Genomic DNA, 16699 nt, shown 5'->3' with positions numbered 1-16699 from the left:
TTATTACATTTCCCATGGAGTTTTGAATAAGTTGGAAAAATGAGACAGAGAAAAACCGAGGGGTCTGTTCAACATCAGAGATCAAGACCAAAATAAACCTTATAAAAGCTGCATCTGTCTCTCTGCCAGGATTGTACCCACTAATGCAGAGGCATATTATATGGTAAGTCATGCTTTTAGATGTGAGGATCTGTCTGCATTTCAATGTCTTTGTATATGAACTAGATTGTGATGAATAATTTCTTTCTTTCTGATACTATTTTATATCAAAACAAAATTCACAGCTCAAGTGGCAGCCCTCTTCTAGTCCTTACTAATGCTAGAGATCAAAAGAGCAGCACACAGGTCAACTCTGAACACAAGATAAATTGCATAAGTGTGCATGACACAGTAATTAAGGACTAGAAGTGTGGCTGGATTTCCTTTGTTTAGGCTTCACACAAATCACTCTCATTTTCTTCACATGGCACCTCTGTAGCCTGAAACATAGAACTGAGAATTTCTGATGTAGAGAAATGTATACAGACTATATAGATTACAGAAGTACTGTGTACAAATTGATTTTTTATTCACAAGCCATGTCTGTTCTTCCTTCACAGTGTGCATATGCTATTCCATTAACTGTAATGTGACATAGTGGGGACATCAAGCACTTTAAGTTCCTCAAGGTTCACATCATCCAATGATCGGCAAACAATATAGATACTGGAAAGCATAAGCATACAGTAAAACTAAATTCTTCGTTGAGCCACTTCTCAGGATAAATAGAGCAGTTACATGGTTGTAAATGCTTATTTGCCATTAGGAGTTTCTGCCTTGTGCTCTGGCAACTACTGTTCTTGCTTTACAAAAGAACAGTCAAAAAGTTCAAAATTAATAGCAGTGAATTCTCAAGAACACATAAGCAAGTAATGTACTTTTATAACTTGCTTACTGTGGAAGGTAAGTATTCATACTATTTGCTGCTGGGGACTGAAAACAATTCCCACTTGCCTAAGTGGATAAAAAACAAACAAACAAACAAACAAAAACCTCACAAGGTGTATCCAGGAAACATTTTTCTAGAGTGACAGTAGTACAGACAGACTGAATTATGGATTTCATCAGGTCCTTACAATGTGGTTGTGCCCTATACACGGCATTCTTTGTCTTTTCTTCTCTTTTCCTCTTTCTGAAAGTGTACCAGTAACTACACTGAAGTGTACAGATTCATAACTAATTATCCCTTTTCAGACACTAAATTTGAATGAGCTTTCCAACTCAAACCAAATTGTTCCATCCCCTACTTTGCTCATACTCTAATGCTCCAGTAATTTTAGAATGTATGTTTGATGCTCACACTTAGTAGGCCAATAACTAACACTGATTAATTGCCAGAGTCCTTTGGCTTTAAATTGGTTTTTTCCAAGTGGGAGTTAAACTTTTAACCAAATGGTAAAGAGGTGATATATTGGGCTCTGTAAGAATTCAAGTGAGGTCTGGAGGGGATTATTAGTTGGGTTCCATACCAGTTTATCATACTTTCTTCCTATTAGTAGGAAATAACTGTGAAGCTGGCATTATTTTTAATACTTATTGTTAAGGAAAGAAAATTCCAGGGCTTCCCTAGTGGCGCAGTGGTTGAGAGTCCGCCTGCCAATGCAGGGGACGCGGGTTCGTGCCCTGGTCCGGGAAGATCCCACATGCTGCGGAGCGGCTGGGCCCGTGAGCCATGGCCACTGAGCCTGCGCGTCTGGAGCCTGTGCTCTGCAACGGGAGAGGCCACAAGAGTGAGGGGCCCACGTACCGCAAAAAAAAAAAAAAAAAAAAAGAAAATTCCACAAATTGTTGACTGTGGCAATAGCCTCAAAAATTTGATTCACTAATTCTGAAGCTTAAAAATTTTAAATCATATAAATCATATACTAAGATCAATCCAGATCACAAGTGTATTGAGATATTGTATAACTGAATCCAGAGTTATATTACAAAGATTCATATTTTGAGATATCTACCTGTTGAGTAAATATCCTATAATAAAAAGTATCATCAACACGTTAGGAAAGCACTATCATAGCAAAAATGAGTACATTTATTGTCATAAAGAATCAACTTCAGATAGGCTTCACTGGTACTCATCTGAATTTTAAGTGATTAAAAATGTGTCTCATAAAGAAACATATAATGTTTAAATAAAGAAATAGAATGATAATACGTTTTGAGAGAAAAAAACTGTGAAATGACGTAGGTCATATTTTAATTGAATATTTAATAATGAGCACCTAATTTAAAGAAAACCAGAGTATGTTATAGGAAATCTTACAAGGAATTCACTTTCACCTTTTCTTTTAAATGTTCTGAATGATTAGGGGAAAAAAAAACAAAAATAAGAGAAAACATGTCTTTTTAGTAAAAGGTAAACAAAATGTATGATTTTAAAATCTTCTAAGTAAAATTTTATTCTCTATATAAAGGCATTTCCTATCCTAAATCAATTGACAATTCACAAAAATTAATGGATTTGTTTTCTCCTAGTTGTATTAATAACATACACCACAGACGATGAAAACTTAACAAAATGAAGAATATTAAAATAAAATAACAAAAAAAGGGAAAAATATATTTATGAGGTATTCCCCAAAGAACAGAATGGGTAGAAGGAAGGAGGGAAGTGCTTACTAGTCTAATAACTATCTTCCGATCTTTTGATTTGCACTTTAAGGCTTGAGATGGCACTATTAAAAAAATAAATTGGACCGAGTGACCTAATTTCAAGAACATAGTAAAAGGTATTAAAATAGTAAGGCTGAAATTTCACTGAAGCCTTTAAGAAAAGTCGAGTGAATTCAATTTCATCCTCACAGAACTAGTTGGCTGTAAAATAAATGTGTTCCCTCTACTTCGCATATGCACAGTGGTGGAGAGTATGGCCTCTGTAGCCAGACTGTCTGCACTTGAACCTCAGCTCTGACGCTTTGTAAATTGTGGGGCAATGAGCAAGTTACTCAACTCCACTGTGCAACACTCTCCTCATCTACAGAATGAAGACAATTACAGGTGTTCTTCATAGTGCTGTTGGACCTATTTAATAAGTTAATATATATAAAATACGTTTGACCAGTGCGTAGAACACAGCATGCAGTATAAGTTTACCTATTATTTATGTATTATCCAACTATAATTGAATCTCCATGGGGGAAGACATGTGTGTCTTTTATTTTGCTGCTTCTCCAGTGCCTAAAACAATGCCTTGCATATAACCACATAATTGGCATAAGATAATCACTCATTGAGTATCTGCTCTCTGTAATGTTAACTGTATTACCTTTGTGTGTGTAGTTATATGTATATATGCATATACATATCATACATACATATGCACATACATACACACACATTAGTTTCTTATTAAAGAAACATTAAAACATTAAAGAAAAAGGCAAGAAATTTTTGTAACAAGGTAAATTTTAATGCTCCTGACCTAATAGTATGCGCATTGGTTTGGAAAAAAATCGGCATTACCATCTTTTGTCCTTAATCCCCTATAGAAAAGCCATCTCTCTATCTAAAATTGGTCCTTGTGTTCAACAGTTAAATACACCAAAAAGCAGATTTAGATGCAATTTTTAAAAAAGCAAAACAAAACCTTTACGTTCATGCCATACTTATTGCCATTTCCCTGAACAAAAGAACTGATTAACTTGCCATTTTTAATATAGGGGGTCAAATGTAAAATTAGCTCAGGAAGCTTAGAAAGGTACTTCTTAGGAAAGGTCTATTCAGCTGTTATACTCCGTTGTCTAGAAATTCTGACCAAAGGACAGAAAAGAAGTTTCTTTTCCCGACATTGATGAGTTAATCCTGTGTTATTACCCTAAAATATAACCACTTCCTACAGCCCACTGGATACATATATAGTTCCCAGGCTACTCATTATGTATTTTATTACATGACTCTTTAATTTTTTTAAGAAAATAAAAAGGCACAGTGAAAAAAAAATCCTTGATATGTCCATGGATTTGTGTTGATGCAAAGTGTTGCATGCATACATAATAATAGTTGGTGAAGAGTCACTCAGAGCTTGGGACCAGCCTTGGTTACAGGTTTGGCAGTTTCCATATGCCAGGAGAAATCAAACCCATTGGATCTTTGTCAGACCAATTATGCCACTGTGTGTGAAAATCCACTGAGACTGTCCTTTGAAAAGAGGGATTATTAAGCCTACATTATTAATGTTTCAACTGACTCCCCCCACCCCTTAACCCCTATTCCTTTTCATTTGGACTTTAATGCTGAAAATATACTAGACATTTAAGACTAAATATTAGCATCATCATTTTAAAAGACTACTGTTACATTTGTGGAACAATTTCTGGACTATTTTATACGAATATTGATTTTACATTAATTAATATACCTACATGCACTTATATTGGTTGGCAAAATTAAAATAACTAAGATGTTATGTAATATCACAAATCCCTGTGAAAACTGAAAATTGCAAAAAACATTCAAAGATATGCATAAAAAGTTAGATATAATAAGCTAAACAATGAACTTCAAATTTTATGCACATGCATACATGTTATAGATTCATATTTTTTCACAAAAGCTATAGCAACTGTACCAATTTTTCATCAGTGCCAAGAACACATCTAAAGGGCTGCCTTTTGGAGCCAATCTGAAAAGGGAAAATGTTCTTTTAAAATGGAAAGTGTACCTTCCTTCCTATGAATATACCAACTGTGGTGAATGACAAGCTCATGAAGAAACAATGGTCTATTCCAATGTGTTCTGCTCAGACCAAGAATAGAATCTGCTATGGAGTGACTTGTGTATCCCCAAAATTCATATGCTGAAGCCCTGACATCCAATGTGATTTACTTGGAATTAGGATCTTTATGGGGCTAATTATATCAGAAGGGTAAGGCCCTAATCTGATAGAACTGGTGTCATTAGAAGAAGGGAAAGGAACACAAGAGCTCTCTCTCTGTGAATGTGCTGGCACCTTGATCTGGGACTTCTAGCCACTAGAACTGTGAAAAAGAAATTTCTATGGTTTAAGGCACATAGTCCATGGTATTTTGTTATGGCAGCCCTTTTTGCTGAGGATACATCGCAAATATTGTGGACTAGAACGAAATGCACATAAAAGCCTAAATATATATATATATATATATGCAAATTCAAATCTATCAAGACTACTATATCAATAATAATTCTCAGATTTGTAGAGAGAACTAAGTCAGAGAAGAGTTGACTGCAGGTAGCTGAAGGCCCCTGTTTTACGTAAAGAGGATGGGACCTAAGAGGTTTTGTTTGATTTTATTCCCCAGTTACATGTGTCACATGGAAAAAATAATAGAACCTGCCTCCTGGAATTGTTAGGAGGAGTCAATGTTATAATGTGGTACACGTCGTTGCAGAGTGATTGGCACAGAATTAAAGCTCCATAAATGATCGCGCTTAATGTTAGAGGCCGGACATGAGAAGTGAAAGAAAAACTCCCAGGAAATATTGTATGGAAGAGGAAAGGACTGTTAAAAAGTAGTGAATTTTTTAAAGTATCAAAATGGATACAAACTATTTTAAGTCTTTCCTAAACTACTTGCTTTACAGCAATAAGCTATTTCTTCTCCTTTTTCCTATCGAGATGTCATAGGCTCTGAAATGACTTCAGACAAAACCCAGTGGCTATTGCTCTAAGGACAGCACACACCCTAGTTGCACCTTGATCGGGGATCAGCATAACTCTGAAGAAATCAACCAGGATAAGAGAACATCAGAGGCTTCAAACAAGTGATTGTGACAAAACAAACAAACAAAAACCCCTGAAACCAAAAACCTTTTAAAAATAATGGATAGTGAAAATACCCCAAAAGTGTACAATAAATGCACTTCAAGAAGGGCTTAGAGAAATTCATGGATAAGGAGAAGTACTATCTTAAGTTTCCGTGGCGTTTTACAAGTCCCAAACGTTTTATGTGACCCTCATAAGCCCTGTCATGTAATCAGAGCAGGGGTTATTATGTAAAATGACACCAGATGAGTTTGAGAGGCTTCAGGACTTGAAAGGACTTACATAGGGTGCACTGGCCAGTTAGTGAGAAAGCCAGGGCAAGAAGGCAGATTTTCCTATAACCTTACTAGGCTTCAGTTTTCTATTTTGCCAGAGGCTGTCAAAAAGCAAACCAGTAAGCAAAAGTTAGGAATTTCAGGGGCTTTAAACCTCATGTTTTGTAGTCTTACCTACCCTCTGCAATCAGAATTGAAAAGGGGGAAGTGTTAAAAATTCAGGTTTCTGGGATATAGTACAGACCTATTAGAACTCAATTTCTGAGAATGGAATTAAGTTAGGATAAGAAACAGCTACATGGCAATAATGTGGCAAGCATCAAGCATTTTAATTACAGTAATCTAATAATAATAGTAAGGAGAAGGTGAGTCTATTGCCATGCAGTGGTTGTACTTTTTTTTTCCTTTTTTTCTCCTTCTTTGTTTTTCTCTTTCTCCCAAAAGTACAGGGGTAGAAAATGAATGAAGACAGAGCACTTGGACCTGATACTCTAGGCTGAAAACAAAACCCAAACCAAAGCAAAACAACTAGTAGAAATGGGAGAAAGTAAATGTTTACTACTTTTTAACACCAGTCTTGCAATCATATCAAGCCTTGACACTTAGTGTCATCCTTCTGGTCACCAGGGCCCTGGGCCAAAATCAAGGCCACATACATTTGCTTTTGTTGGGACTGAATATTCTTTTCTGCTATAATCTCACCTTACCTCCTGACTCCCAGCTGGAGTCCAAGACACTTGGTGCCTTAACAGAGATCTCAGTCTTCTAAACTACTGAAGGCTGTTCATTCTTCCTCATGGCTCTAATCAAAATCCTCATTTCTTAAGAACTATTGATCTTTGTGAGGTGCTGACCTAGTTATCTGCTTACAGCAATTTACACCCAGGTGTGCCCAAGACTGAACCAACTCCTTCAGAGGTCATTTGCAATTTACAAGAGGTGCCACTTAGAATCTCTGGACTTCTAAGGACTGCTTTTAATTTGCAAGGCATTTCTCAGCTTCTACCTCACTGCCCACCACTCCCCAGTAAGGGCATATTCTTTCTTCTAGACCTCTTTCCTGAGTACACCAAGTACACGTTTCTCTTTACAGATATGCTAGACTCTCATCTTTAAAAATGACTTCTCCTCAGGGGCAGTCAGAATGAAAATGGGGAAAAAAGATCCATTATCAGTGAGCATAGGTTGGTACAGTGATTGAATAATACCTGCAGGACTATATAAATTGATGAATACAGAGACTTATGCAAGCGTTCGGGTGTGTGTGTGTCCATTTTTCCTTGCAGATGAGGATCTCCACAAAAATCTTGAAAACCCATGTGTCTGCACACTTCTGCACAGCCCCTCAAAATATATCAGAAGTCTGTTGTGTGACCAGTGCCTCCCTCACATGTTTGCTTTAGTTTTATCTTTTTTAAGGGTTTGGTGTTTATAACACCACCAAGAAGAAGCGAGGAGGGGAAATCAGAGAATTATTCATTTGGTACAGAAACAAGTCATACATCTTGCAGAGAAGGCAGGGACTCTAGCCAACCTAGCAGGTAGTCTTCTGTCATGGAGACACCCACCCAGCAGGGAAAGAAAATAACAAATTAGGAGTTCTTAGAGTCCAATATAAAAGGGTCATACCACAGTCTGGTGATCCCATGTGGATGGATTTTCAGTCTACCTAGCAATAAAGCCCAGGCCCTTTGTTCATTCATTTGTTCCACAAGCACTTTGGGGGTGTCTCCTATATGCTGAGAACTCTAGTAGGCACTGGGAATGCCACGACAGACAAGACAAACTTGGGGGCAGTCTCTCTGAGCTTCATGTATCCCTTGCCTTATGTATATTATTTTTGCACAGAGGATAAGGGCCTTATTTTAGCCATCATTTTAATTACAAAGCCTTGCATGGTGTATAAAAGATATCGCAAATCAATCTATTCTCTATAAAATAAATGGATAAAAAAAAAGTCACACACATCCAAGAAAAGCGTTTTGCAAAGTTACAGATAGAAATTATTCCCAGAGAGCTATTTCAAATTGTGGGATTACTTCTGAAGGATCTCAGTTGTTTTTCTAGAGATAGGCTCAAAAATTAATTAAGATTAGAGTGATTTACCTAGTTCTTGAGGTTTGTTTGTTTGTTTTTAACCACATATGGGGTTGTTGTTTACAAAGTAGGGTAATTAATGAGATCTCCAAATTATACCCAGAACTCTTTTTTTTTTTTTTTTTGGTAGTATAAAGTGTAGTTTGTGACTGGAAAAAGTTTGAAAAGCTGGGCCTTTTCTAATTCTTTTGGGAAGAATTTACCTAGGTAAGTCTAAAAATATAGTGTATTTGAAAGCACAAATTTCACCACCTTCCTCAAATGCTTTCAGTACTTTTGAATTCTGACTGGCTATTTCTTCAAAGACTTGATAAAGTTCTTAGCTAGTTCCATCAGAGTGCTGAAAAAGCTGTTCATTACTCTAGTTTGCTCACCTCAGAAATAATAATGGTGCTTTTTCTTCACTGATTACGCTGAGAAGCAAACATGCATTCAATGCTTTGACCCTTAAGAAGCATAATGCAAATATAATCTATAATCATCATTTTTCTGCTCTGTAATCGTCTTTTTAATATAGTAATTTCATGAGGACAAAGACTCTATCTTATTTTTCTTTGCATACCCAGTACCAGCTTATATTAATTGTGTTAAAAGAAAAAAACTTTATTTAAGCCAGTCTCTAACATTCCCATATTCCTCTTTATTTCTTTTATTATTATTATTATTTTTTGCGGTATGCGGGCCTTTCATTGTTGTGGCCTCTCCCGTTGCGGAGCACAGGTTCCAGACGTGCAGGCTCAGCGGCCATGGCTCACAGGCCCAGCCGCTCTGCGGCATGTGGGATCTTCCCGGACCGGGGCACGAACCCATGTCCCCTGCATCGGCAGGGGGACTCTCAACCACTGCGCCACCAGGGAAGCCTCATATTCCTCTTTAGATTTTGTAATGGAGAAGGAAGTATTGTCTTGTCGTTTTAAATAAAATATCCAAATGCTAAAATATATAAGGTGGGTGGGTTGCTCTGAGTTTATCTCCAACTCTCCACAGAAACCTCCCTACATGGCAAATTCCAGTAACTGAAAAGGAGACCTGAGGAGGAGGATGACATCTGGGAGCAAGGGGTTGGAGCAGAGAGAAATCTGGAAGTCTGTGCAGGGATAGGAACCAGTGGCGAAATGCTCAAAGATTTAAAAACAAACAGAGGAATGATAACAGACTTCTCAAAAGCTTGTTGCTGTTGATTATTTTGATTCAGCTGAAAAGCACACTAAAATCCTTGGGAGTCTTAGTAATTTTGTTGTTTTGATTTATTATGTTTTTCTAATCATAACAGTAAAATAACCACTGTTCCCTACCCCGAACAATCTAGAGGGATGGTTCTCAATCCTTTTCAACTGCTTCCACAAAAAGACAAATTTTTTACATAGCAACCAAAAGCAGGAAGACACACAGGCATACAAACACAACTGAAATAAAGACTGCACAAGACGATATTTACCCTTACTACATGAATGGTGTACTTGAAATTTTTCTGCTTTATTTCATATCTTTCGAATTGTGGTATGGTAGAAACTCACAAATTGATTCATGTCCCAATAGTGTGTTGCAACCCAAGTTTGCAAAATTCTGCCTTAGAATGGTCCTTGTGAAGGTATTCATAAATACCCCCTCCATGTGGTTACAGATTAATTTATCCCCAAATTCTGGACTTCTTTTTTTGGTCTTTTGGTCTGTAATTTGTTTTGAGTTGATGTGATTTGTTACAGGATTTAGTTTAAGTATATATCTAAGGAACTTTACTACTTGGGATGAGGAAACATAATATTTCCTAGAAGCCAAAAGTGGAATGAAGTTTTTTCACCCGTTTCTTACAATGGTCCTTGTGCTCAAAACAAAATGAGAGGTTGATGAAAATTAGGTTTTATTCAGGAATTTCACTATATTCTCAGTGATATTTCTGAAAATTTCTATTTTGCAAAATTAAATAAACAGCTAATAAAATAAAAAGCCTGAAATACATGCACTGGTGATTTACATGGGTTAGTGTGCATTTCCTATCATTCCACATTTTAATGTTGTTCCAGTATATATTTACATTTCATAAAGGGCTTTTATATTGACAATAATTCACCAAAAATTTCTCAAGAGTCTTGAATTCTTAGTATTTCCAAACTTGGGGAAAACTTTAATAAGGCAGATGATATGATAAATATAAAATTATCGAAGTTTTCATATGGAACACTTATTTTTAAGCACATAAACACATACAACATAACAAATAGAGACATAAAAATATAAACAGAGAGAGTTAGAGGGACCATACAGAGAATTCTTGACTTACTTAGCAAATCACTATTTATACAACTAAACTTCGGCTACCTGCTTTCTCAAAAATATATAACGTGCTGAATTCTCAGAAGCTGCTTGAACTTATGTTATCTGACATCAAATAGAATAGCCTTCAGATAAATGTAGTCCACAAAAATAGGTAGCCACATATTCCTTCTGAATGTGACCACAGTGACTTCAGTGAATCTAACTTAAAGGTTCTAAATTTTCTTAAGGAATTTAATAACAACAGCAACACAAATCTTAAAAATTCTACAGATATTTTGGTCAGTATTTCAAGATTAAGGAAAAACCAGTCCATTGGCAGTGCCTGTGGTAAACACAAAATAAATCTCTCAAGTTTGTCTTACAGACAATAATTTTTATAAATATTGCTCCAAGTCCTTGTATACACATGTGTGGGAGCAAACACGCACAGTGGCATTTAGAAATACACCCACACAATGCAAAGGAGACACCATCCTTCACTCTGACAGACCTATCTCCCTGATCTGGAAAAGGCTTTGATTATGTAACACTTTAAAACTATTGATCAATTTAGGATTTTATACAAAGTCATTTTTTAATGTATTATAGACAAAGACTTCATAGACTTAATTTTTCTTGGTTTACACAAAGCCAGAGTCTTAAAATCATTGTTGAAATATGCTTTTGGTTTTTTTTTTAAAAAGACTTCACTGTTAAGTTCTGCTAACCACCATTCTGAGAAAGGAATTCCTGGTGACTTAGACATCCGTTAGTAGCACATTTCTTTATTAATACTGTTTCTTTTATATGTTTATTTCAATACTATTTTTCCTTAAATGAGAAAAAAAACAAAACAAAAAACCTTGAAAATCAGATGCACAACAAGTGGGACAAGCAGTGATTGGCTGACACCCCACGGCCAAGGGCAGGCTCCAGCAGGTTGCGAAGTAGCAAGGTCATCAGAGTATGGTGCATAATGGAGCATCATATTAGAGTGGAATTCAGCCAAACACAGTAATGTATGGATGCAGACGCATCTGAAAGAAGGAAAATAAAGATTTATGCAGGTCAAAAAAAAATGCTATGAAGAAATTTCCCCAATGGCTTATGCCCAATTGGAATGCTGTGATGGAGGTTTTGGAGCAGAGAAATTTTTATTTGCAAATTATGTGTTTGTAAATAATAAATATGTTCAGGGGGAAAAAAATTAACTTGTCAGATGAATCCTACTTGGAAGCTTTAAAAGTTTTTTTTTTTTTGTTTTTACACAGCATTAGAGTTCAATAATCTGGAATTTAGTTCATCACTAAATTACAGAAAATAAACCTTTATTCCGCCTTTAAAACATTAATTCACCAGAAGTGATAATTAAGACTAGTTTTAGTGGTTTCAGCTCAGTTCTTCTTGGAATGTGATTTCTCCCACAACACTAATGCTAAATAAAGCACTGTGTAATGTTCTGAAACATGGTCCCTGCTTTAGAAAAGATTCTAAGGGCTTTTAAAATAAATAAGAAAGAAAAGCAAAGCTGACTCAAGATATATAGATATAGATATAGATATAGATAGATATAGATATATATATAGATAGATATAGATACAGATATATACACACACACACATATACAGATTCTACTATTTCTATAGAGTCATAGTAAATAAATGGATATACAGCCTTGCTAACAGCCTAGAAATTGGTTATATACAATTTAAACATAAAGCTCTAAACAATTATTATACTAAATTTTCTACATAACCTCCACTACCATCCTCTTTTAGGAAAAGAAATGATGTTAAAATGTCTGAAAGCATTGGGGGCTATGGTGAAGCAATGGTTTTGTTATATTATAGTTAGTTTTAAAAATAGTTCACATTTTATTTTTGAAATTAATAAATTCAATCTTTTATATTTTATCAACAGGTAAATTTAGAATCTAAAATGCTATACTGGTTAACTGCCTAACAAGGAAGCAATTCAATTGAAAAATAGCAAAACATTCTTCTACAAATTTTCTAGAAAAAAAATTTAGAGGAAATATTAGTTCAGAATTGTGTGTTAAGGATGTTAATAAAGTAAAGTGCATCTACACAGTTGGCAAAATGCAAAGGAGCATAAGGAATCATCACTATTGATGGAAAAGGTAAAAGATTATCCCAATTAGAATGCATAGAAAGTTTCATAAATAATGTATAGAAAGCTTTATTCATTTCCATTACAAATATGTTTTTACTGAGGATGTACTAAATGCTAGGTAGAAGCTTATATCTACTGTGATTGTTCTGCTAAAATGAAAAATTCTCTCAACTTGTTGAATATATGTTCTAAACCATGTTAAGTTACTTTAATGTCTATCATCATTTGCTATCTTACATAAGAGGAAAATAACTATGAATAACTATGAATTTCTTTTAATCTATCAAATTTGGATTATAATTTCCCTGATTTTATAGATATAAACTAGAGCCTAAAGCAGAATTATATACTATTGTAAAAAAATCCGTTTTAATAGCCAAATATACAGCTATACATACATAATTAAACCTCAAGAGATTTCTGTCACTATTGAAATATATACAGAGAAAGAGAGAAATTCAATTTTTTTTCCTATAGGTAGCATGATTAAAAAAAAAACGAATATTGGACTCTCTGCACTCCATGACTTGGACTCTAGTCCACATTATATCCCTAATAATCTTAATGATATCAATCAAATTAACTTTCATACTAGGCCTCAGTTTCTTCTACAAAATGAGGGGGTTGGTTTGGTTGATATCTTTTAATTCTAAAATGTGATAACTCTAGTAATTTTAGATACAAACATTAAGCAATTGATTATGACATATATTATGTCAGTTTTATTATGTGTTTAAGTTCAAATGTTTCCTACGTATCAATGTATGAATATCACAGGAAATAAAAGCCTAATGGAAACATAGTTGGTTTATATGGAAACATCTGTGTATGTATGTGTGAGAGAGAGAGAGAGATTATGATATATATTTACCACATGTGCATGCTTTTCGGCATAAGAGATATGTACTTACTCAAAGATAAAAGATAACAAGAAAGAATGATTTTGCTATAGTTGTCCAGCTGCATGATTTACTTAGAATCCTGACTTAAATTGACTTTGTGGTCTTATGTCAAAGTCAGTAATTGACTTAGAAGTTTGGGGTAAGATTCAAATGGTCATACCTGGACTTCAATAAAAATTTGTATATTCATTAGAGATAAATCAGTGGATGACCCTTTCCTTGTTTCACAGACATCCAGAAAGCCGAGTATTGTTGCTTTAGTAGATACCTCCTGACTAAAGACACAGCCTAACTTTCATCAGTTATTAGTCTCTTGCCTATGATTTCAGGTCGTATGTAACAAAAATCTCAACATATGCAGATTCATTGTGCCTCTTGAAAGTGTCCTTGGTCATAGACAGGAGAATCACATTGTAGAAGTTATTTTTATAGAATTAAAGCTGGAAGCTGCGGTTGGCATTTCCACTATAATACATATGGTGTAATATACATTCACAAATAAATTGATATTCAGTTTTCTCAGTGCTTAGAACTCTAATAGATGATGGCAAGTCATTATTTGTTTCCAAAATGGAAGTAATTAAAAAAAATAATTTCTGCCATAATTTTACTAAGTATACAATGAATAGACTGAACACAGTTTGATCAATTAAAGGGAACTTTATTCAGATGACATGCAGAAGTTCCTTAGGCAAGAGAAACTGTCACTGGAGTTACTATGAATTTTTCTTGAGTATTTCAGTATCAGCTACAAATGGCTTTTTAAATTAATGTTTATTCAAGCTGTATCCTCTATATGCTTGCAGAAATAAAGTACCTTACTTTCCATTTACTAAATAAGATGAAATTCTTACTTGCCAGTTCATTATCTAAATAATATTATGGCAAGGATAAGCTCAAAAGAACTTGAAAATAATATGCAGAGTGGGAACTATACTTTTACATTGCCTATTAATCTTTTGGAATTATACTATTTTTAAGAAAATTGAAAAATACTTAACACATAGTAAAATAAATAGAAAAATAGAATGATTCTGCCTTCATTTCACAAGTCAAAAGCACAGCTGAACTTCCAGTTCACAAAACTTTAACAGCCACCAAGACCGGGTTTACCAAGTAAAGGGAGAATGAAATGGAATGGTGTACACTTAATGCTGTCAATGATCCCCATTTTTCTCAACCAGACAGATTATTTAGTTGAGAACAAGGGCTTTTGTTTGAATTGCAAAGGTATGAACTATGAAAACCTGGGCTACGTAATCAATTTTCCTAATGTGTGAATTTCAGAAATAATTCCGGCATCTCTGCAACACATTATCTCCTAGATTCTACCCAAGAGTAACTATAGAAGATTGATTTGAATGTCTCTAGAGCCTATGAAAACAAACCAAAAAGAAGGGGAGGGGGGCATTATTTACAAACTTTTATTTCTACAAAGCTGTTTAACTCATTATAATGTAACCATTAAGAGGACTTAGGAGCAACACTTCATACCAATTCTCATGAAGATAAGAACACTGTAAAAGACATCACTTCCATTATATCACAAGTAAAGAATTATGATAAGAAATTCAGGAAAAATATAAATAAAAAAACGCTTTACCTCAGATAAAATCTCATATTTTTAATTAATCCCTACTGTAAGAAATTAAAAGACAGCAACCCTCAAGATTTTCTTTAGATAAATTTGGCATTAAAAGGGAGAAATTATAAGAAAATGCTGCATTCTTTTTTTAATTTTATTTTTCAGTTTTAATCAAGGAAAATACATTTTGGCAATGTTTAAAAACTAAACGTAATATCTTTTAAAAATAAATATAGAAAATCATCTATCTACATTACAACAAAAATGAGAACAAAAAAGATCCTGTTTATTATGTGAGATGTCTAAACAGAACGTAACTTTGTAAATGGATCCCTTGTCTCCTGACAGCAATATTGAGGAGATGAAGCATATCAATTACTATTACTAATTACATTAAGGGGAGTGTATTTCATTTGCCTTTCTTTCATTTTAGGTCAGCTATTTATTGCGGTTAAAACTTTATTCATCTTTTGAATGCCTAACAACACAGAAGTTTTTCAAAGTCACTTTTAGCAAAGTGCATGGTTTATTTCAATGGCTTTGTAGTTTTTCTCTTCTGGTATATGGATGTCTTTGCTGAGTTAAGAGACTAACACCATACATTAGTTTATTTATAAGCATATCACTTTGCCTTTTAAACAGGATGCCACAACAGTCTTGATATTGGCTGTTTTAAATATTCAAGAATATAGAGCTAACCCCATTTGATGAGCTAAATAAAGCTTAATGACAGCACAGAACATAGGAAGTGGTTGCATAAAGTATCAATAAATCTGCCACTTGATATGTCTACTCAAAATTTTAAGATTACATAATTTAGAATGCCACAGGACAAAAAGTCCTATTAAGATGACAGTGGAGAAGTAAGTTTTCTGCAGAAAAATCTCTTCACATGCTTTTGCATAACACATTACCATTTTCTAAATAAATTTCTACAGATCTTTATTTGTGAGTGTTATTATAACTAACGTTATAAAAGTGCTGTTATTTTTAACTGGAATCGTCCTCGTTTACAAAACAGATAAAAGCACCAAAAACAAAACAAAAATCTTCTAGTTCCAGGTAAAGCAATAACACAACAACAGATATACTCTCCACTTGCTATATTTCAGTTTAAAAGAAATAACTCAGGCTCACGTGCATGAAAAGACATCTTTTTGAAAGTCATTTAATTCAGTGTAGTTCAAACCTGTGTTTTCTTGGATTGATTTGATAACTGGATATAAAAGCATGTTGTCTTTCTCCTTATCCAAACTACAGTAAACTACTATATATCAAAGACATTTCTTTAGAAAGTTGATTTTTTTAAATTATGACAATAAAAATTAATATTTATCTCTTTTCTATAATATCTTTACTGAGCCCATCAATAACATCTTCAATGAGGCTATAAAATAACTTTTTTCTTCGCCTTAATTATTCTAAGATCTCACATTCCACATGCAAAACATATTTAATAGAAAAACTGTTATTGGATATTAATTGACAGACATAAATGTGTTTCTTGAGATGTTCTGGTGGTAAGAAATATGTGACGTTTTATTAGCAGAGTTGCTACAGCTTTAGACACAGAATTTTCCAAAAGGTTTTTATTTGTTGTGTGTCAAACCTTGATGGGCGTGAAAAGTAAACTTTCTGAGTTATACACACACACACACACACACACACACAC

At 34.4% G+C, this 16699-nt stretch overlaps 1 protein-coding gene across 7 annotated transcripts in view; it reads right to left on the bottom strand.

The window, feature by feature from the left end:
* PCDH7 (protocadherin 7) overlaps window positions 1–16699 on the bottom strand; it is a 407976-nt gene that overhangs the window by 386115 nt on the left and 5162 nt on the right. The gene's annotated exons all lie outside the window — the stretch shown is intronic.

This window comes from Globicephala melas, chromosome 5, assembly GCF_963455315.2.
Source record: "Globicephala melas chromosome 5, mGloMel1.2, whole genome shotgun sequence".
Taxonomy (NCBI): Eukaryota; Metazoa; Chordata; class Mammalia; order Artiodactyla; family Delphinidae; genus Globicephala; species Globicephala melas.
This window is presented reverse-complemented; position numbering and strand designations above follow the sequence as displayed.